At 39.2% G+C, this 6,699-nt stretch overlaps 1 pseudogene; it reads left to right on the top strand.

The window, feature by feature from the left end:
- LOC132153305 (rab3 GTPase-activating protein catalytic subunit-like) overlaps positions 1-2,401 on the top strand; it is a 25,471-nt pseudogene extending 23,070 nt beyond the window's left edge.
- The last annotated feature ends 4,298 nt before the right edge of the window (positions 2,402-6,699 follow it).

The raw sequence follows: 6,699 nt of genomic DNA, 5'->3' as shown, positions 1-6,699 counted from the left end.
TTAAAAACATGAGATGATACGCTAAATATGAAACTAAAAGCACTAGTAGGTGGCCGATTCATTCTCAAACAAAGCAACCGTCTTTTTGAATGAGTCACTGAATCATGGATTCATAAAGTAACAAATCACCACTCAACAGTTCTGCTGTGGCTTTGATTGAACTATTTTCATTTGTGAAATTGATCCAAAAAGGCAATATCATGTCCAGAATGTAACACAACATGACCTTCTTGTTTATTGAACTGTTGTAAAGCAGAATCTCATTTGCAGTCGTGCAGATCTCGGGGAAAAGCAGCACTCTTGCTGGTGTGATGTCACTAAACTATATCATATGATATAAATATAAGAGGGTGATTTATGTTTTGTGCTCATATGTTGAATTCTAACAGACTTCATCACACAGTCATGATGATCAGTGTAAGATGACGGACAGGACCGGACCGGACGCTGCGTTAAAGACCTTAATCATTTCAATAATCATTTTTTTCCAAAAATTAACCAGATTAACAGAGACGCTGCCTAATGCGCATCATGACGACTTTAACAGCAGGACGAAAAAAAAAATCTGCTGGAGATGTTTTTGCAGTTTGTCATAATTAACTAAATTAATGAAATGCGGCAGATGTCTTGGTTTCATTTAGAGCTTTAATGTGACACAGATGTAATTAAACACGCTGCCGAGTGATTTGTATAAAAAAAAAAAAGATTTGTTCGTTTGTGGAGTCTGACATGTTTGATGAACGGCTTGTGTTTGAGTTACTTAGGCTTTTAGTTAGTAGAACTAGTAAATGACCACTCATCAATGTGCTAACTAGTAGCTGGTCAATCTCATAGAGAACTTTCCAGATCAGATTGATAGATTTCACTTGATTTCACTACAAAATCTGACCTGGAATTCACAGAGAATGTCAGCAGAGCTGCGTTTTTACGCTAAATTGAATGCAATATTTTTTCTGAATGTTTTTCCGTAAGAATGACCCATGATTCACCTGAAACCTCATTAATTTACCCTGTTAGTATTACTCTCTTCCATGTGTATCGTCGGCATTCCCAGGATGCACTTGTGTTTAATGGTCCCAGTGTAAAGTGTAATTCTCAGCTATTTAAAGTTAAACAAGCTGATAATGTGATATGAGCATTGAAATGAGCTTCAGATGCTCACAGACGAGATCTGCTCTCACAAGTTTGCTTTAAGTGAGAACTGTTTGAAATGGAGTTTGTTTGCCTGGAAATCTTCCTCAATTACCGTCTGCGTGTGTGAGGGCTAAATTATAGCCTGTGTGTTGCCAGGCAGCAAATAGAAAGGCAATAATTATCCCAAGCATCCCTATGTAAAGCATGTGAAATCAGGGATTCATATGAGGTAAGATTTCCTGGAAGAAAGAGAAAAGAGAGCGAGACAGCGGCTGCTTTTGTTGCATGCATTTGTGGGAATGTGCTTGCATTGATCGTATTTGCGCTGATTGATCATGTTTTGGATGTTTTCAGTGTGAATCTGATGAACAGAAAAAGTGGTGCCGTGACCCGAACACATCTAAAACATGCACCAATGATCAATCAGATTAATGAAATAATACTTTTCCAGTGTTTTTTTTACCTTTAGAATGAACATTATGCTGAAGAACCTTATTGTTTTGCACATTTTTACCGTTTCCTCTTTAGGGATGAATCTCACACTTGGATTTCAACCCAAAACCAACACAGAAAAAATGAATACGTCATAGAATGCTTAAATATGTTCAAGCTAATAGAACCATTAGTATTATTGTACATTTATTTTCATCATGATAATTACACACATTTCCACTCCCAACTCATCATTCTCCGTAATGATTCTCATTAATCCAAGTCATTTTTTAAAAGCAGTAGCTGTACTGTTGTGTATAAATACTGTACAATTTATGGATGGAAGACATGAAAGTGGTTCCAGATTTTCCGCCCCCTGCTGGACGGGAGGTTCTCCTGCGCACCTGTGTGCCGCGGCCCGCGCCGTACTCTAAAGCCCTGCCGCAGCGGCTCTTCTGTGTGCTGACGAGAGACAGACTCGCCAGGGCCTTCTCCTCCGACACCTGCTTCTTCGAGCGAGCGACGAGCGCAGGTTACACGGGACACAGGTTTCAGGAAATAATGCAGACAAATCTTTTGAGTTTGAACGCTTCACATGTAATCACAGGAAATTATTTCTGGATCGGCGCTCTGAGGGTCTCATCACCTCTGAAATGGTTTTATATCTGTTGGGTTTCACACATGCTAATAATATCTGTTCCCCTACTGTGTGCTTGATGAGAGCAGCTCTAGATTGAGTTCACAATGCTTTGCCTTAGGAAACATCATCACAACACACACACACACACACACACACACGCACACACACACACTCACACAAACACTAACACACACTCACTCATGCACACACACACACACACACACACACACTCTCTCTCTCTCTCTCTCTCTCTCTCTCTCTCTCTCTCTCACACACACACTCACTCACTCACTCTCTCTCTCTCTCTCTCTCACACACACACTCTCTCTCTCTCCCTCTCTCACACACACACTCACACACTCTCTCTCTCACACACACACACACACACGTTAAGCATCGACTAGCAGCAGAGAGTAAAGTCTGGATGGATGTCAGGTGATTCCGCATCATGATATCTGTTTGTGTTCCCGTCAGAGGTGAACTCCGACATTACAGAGCTCTGATTGTGCTTCTGCTCAAGCATCAGTGTGTTTCTGCTAATGACAGTCATGTAGATGTACTGTCAGTCTGTGTAGAATGAAGTGCTATTAATAGTCTGCTTGTGTCGATCTCATGCTTCTGACCAGGATCTAAATGTTGAACCAATGTAAGAAATTCCCATTCAGACTTGATGAAAATAAAATGTCTGAACATTCTTAGGCTGTTGTTCTCGTTTCATGATCATTGCCTCATTAGCTGCTTGCGGTGCTTTAATTGCATTAAGTGCTGTAAACGACACTGAGGTTAATTTGAGAAACTGCTCCAGATCAGATTCAGCTGATAGAGATGATGTCTTCAACCCTCAGTACTTTACATTTATATTTATGCAATGGACAGATGCTTTATCCAAAGCTACTTACATTATATTCAAATGTAAATGCTGCTTTATAAAATGGTATTTCTTATCTTGTTAGTATATGATATTGTCATGATTATAAATACTAGTATAGAATTTGCAGCACTTTATTTATACACCTAACCTACTTTATTTATAAAATAAATGTATTCTATGTTTCAAAATAAGTTGCACTCAAAGATTTATGTATTTGAATCACATAATCTCTTTGAATTTCAAAGTTTTAATATAAACAAACAAAAAAAATGCATAAGGCATACAAGATTTTTGTTGTAGTACTAATACACTAATAAATAAATAATGAGTAAAGAATGTGTTTTTAATAATCAATAACCATATTCATATATTTATCATAAATCCTCTTTCTTTCCATCTCATGCATTTCAACATTGAAATATTGCTTGTTACATCTAGTCATATTTTAACCATGTTCATGCTTTAACCAAAATACATTTATGCTGATTCTGAATTAAATCAAACACACAGTGTTTTTGTTACGTGAATTAAACATTGACTGAAATAAAATGTTTTCTGTGTTATTTCAGCTAGTTGCCAAGGCAACATTTTATAGTTTAACAGTATCTCAGTGATCATAAAATAACACTGAAGATCTGACCTTTTAATGTATGAGTGACAAATATGGATCACATTATTAGTTCATAAAACTGGATGTTCCTGCATGAAATTTTTATATGCAATTCAAATAAATGTTAAACTTAGGCCTAAATATTATTCTGAGTGTACACATTTCTCAGTGTATGCATTCTGTGGGATTCGAACCCATGACCTTGTCGCTGTTTGAGAAGCAGGAACACATTCTCTCCAGATCTCTCTCGGTTTTCCTCTGCGGCTGCGAGCGAGAGACAGCTTGTGGCTCGGTTGCCTCTGCTCTCCGTGCGATCGGTGTCGTGGGAGAACGTTCACAGCTTGATCGCTGTCTGCTCGAGAAGCGTTCACATAAACACACACGCTTTACCGCTCGCAACACTCCTGTTGCCATGGCGACGCTCAGCACGTCCTCTCTTTCTCTCTCTCTCTCCCTCTCTCTCTCTGTCTCTCTCTCTCTCTCTCTCTCTCTCTCGCACCCCCCACAGCTCTCTTCGAGACGGAGGACAGATTTTCACACACATGTCTGTGGAGGATGCAGGCCTTGTTATTTTGAATCCCTTTTCGAGGGCCAAACCTTGTCCAAAATCAAACGGGTGGAAAACACAAAGTTGATGCGGCGTGTAAAATTGAGGCGGCGATGACGACTAAAGGAGGTTCAGAACTTCAGCTTCTGTTCCAGTTTGAAAGCTTCCCTCCCTCCTCTCGCAAACAAGCCTGAGACGTTATGGTAACTTTAGAGCAGACAGAAAAATATTTGAAAGCCCATTTTTCACAAACTTTAAATTCAAAGGTCTTCCATTCAGGTTGTTGTTGGCTCCGAGAACTTTTACGAAGTGTATGAGTGCAGTGCTCTCCCCTCGCAGGCAGAATGGTATTCACATCCTGAATTATCTGGACAAATGGTTTGTTATAGCCCAGTAGCGGGATACACTGGAAAACCACAGATTCTAGAACATCTAGACACTGTCTGGCCAGACTGCAGCCTAGACGGTGTATGTGCCTAAAGTTCTTTATACGTCGTTTAGAGCAAAGGCCGTTACACTTCAGGAACTTGCTCCTCAGAATTCAGAGCCAGTGACGCATCTGCTATGCCCAGTCCGTGCTCTGCAAGTTAATCTGGAGAGGGTTAGAAAATTTGAAAACAATGGCTGTCACATTGGATTGTGGAAGCGATCGCATTGGTGTATGCTTCTAAAAATTAGGGCTGTCTATGGTGGGTACCCACCCATTCCACGAGAGAAATGGCTTATAGATATTTGTCTGGCAGCAGTATGGTCTTCACATGACACCTTCACCAGATTTTACAACCTGGAGGTTCTGTCATTCGCACCACTTGTTCTGTCTGTGGAGTGATGTTTCTACGGCTTGATATTAGTTGCCTGCACCTGGCCACGCCCCCTGGATGATCAGGGTGGTTTCAACTATGTCTGGTGGACTACGTAACCTCAGTTCCCTGAAAGGAGACAACAAGGCACTGCGCGCACTGCTGTATTGTAATCCTCAGAGTTTCATACCCATTCAAACAGTCAAAAGAGTCTGAGGAAAGGACACTGGGTGCAGTGCTATATAGCGGGTGGCTCCGCCCCTTGATCGAGTGATTGAGCGTCATTGGCCGGTTTAAATTTAATTTAATGACATGAAAAAAAAAATATTGAATTTAACTTTTTTTCCGGTAATTAGAAGAATATATATATATAATAGTACTATTTACTAGTACTTAATCATCTTGTGAGACTCTGAACATTTGTGTGACCTGCAGCTAAACGGTAAAACACAGGTGACACGTGTCATGAGACCCGAGAGAAGCTGTCGGATGTGCTATAACAGTGTGAAGAGTGTTAAAAATGCAGGTAGCACATCTTATGGAAATAATAACTCATCAGAATGTGCTAACAACATTTGACGCTCATGCGGTGTGATATAATGTCAGGTTTTACTAAGATCCAAACACTAAAACCAGGCAAATCTATAGCTCTGGAAGCACATCCTGATGGGGAGCATGGGTTTCACTTTGTGTTTGAACAGACTTCATCTTGATTTATTTAGCTTTCTAGTTTTGAGTTTGGTCTTTTACTGTGTGTGTATACAGAAAAGTACTTGATATACTTTAACAGCTTAAACTGTATAAGTTTATAAGCGTAGTGTTGTTACTCATTGTGCAATAGACATTAAAGCAGTCGTTCAGCTTCAAATCAGCATTCACTGTCCCTCATGACTTTCTTTCTTCTGTTAAACACAAAAGAAGATATTTGGAGAAATGTCTCTGTATTTTTATGGGGTCCAATGATGTTTGATTCTCTGCGTTCTTCAAAATATCCTTCTTCAAAATACTTTTGCAGAAGAAAGTCATAGAGGTTTGAATGACGACAAATTTCTAAATCCATATTTTTGTCATTTTCCAGTAAAACTATTTAAGCATTCTTAAATCTAGTTATTTAATTGAGCTTCTTATATAAATGTCTTGTTTTGCTGAAAAATTCTAAATCTAAATTATGGCTAAAAAAAAACAGCTGCCAGTTGGGTTAGAAAATCAGTTAAATAGGAAACAAGTCAACAAGTCTGTCTTCAGTGGCAGATATTTCTTATTGTTTTAATCATAAACTCACCTCATTTTGATAATTGTTTTCAGAAAACAAGACTTTATATCTTCTGCTATTTTGATTTTAAAGCTGAAGTGTCTTGATTAAGGGATGTTAAGATATTTGTACTGGAAATCAAGACAGATGAAAGTGAATGGTGACAGTGATCGTCACTAGTGATTATTCGATCATTCATTTAAAGCTCGTTCTTGAGCCGGATGATGATCAGAGAGGTGTGTGTTTCTGAAATTAACAGGCAGCACATATTTATAAGAACATGCCTGGTTTATGCAGCGAGTGTCGGGTCAGCGCTGGCCACAAAAATATGGATTCAGTGTGTAGGAAGTGCTATATAAGATTATCTAAATCTAGTTTTGTGCCTCAAATCCCTGCTCCCACATGCAATAGGT

The sequence above is a fragment of the Carassius carassius genome, chromosome 11, assembly GCF_963082965.1.
Source record: "Carassius carassius chromosome 11, fCarCar2.1, whole genome shotgun sequence".
NCBI classification, from domain to species: Eukaryota; Metazoa; Chordata; class Actinopteri; order Cypriniformes; family Cyprinidae; genus Carassius; species Carassius carassius.
The sequence above is the reverse complement of the archived record's forward strand: the minus strand, read 5'-3'. Positions and strand labels throughout refer to the sequence as shown.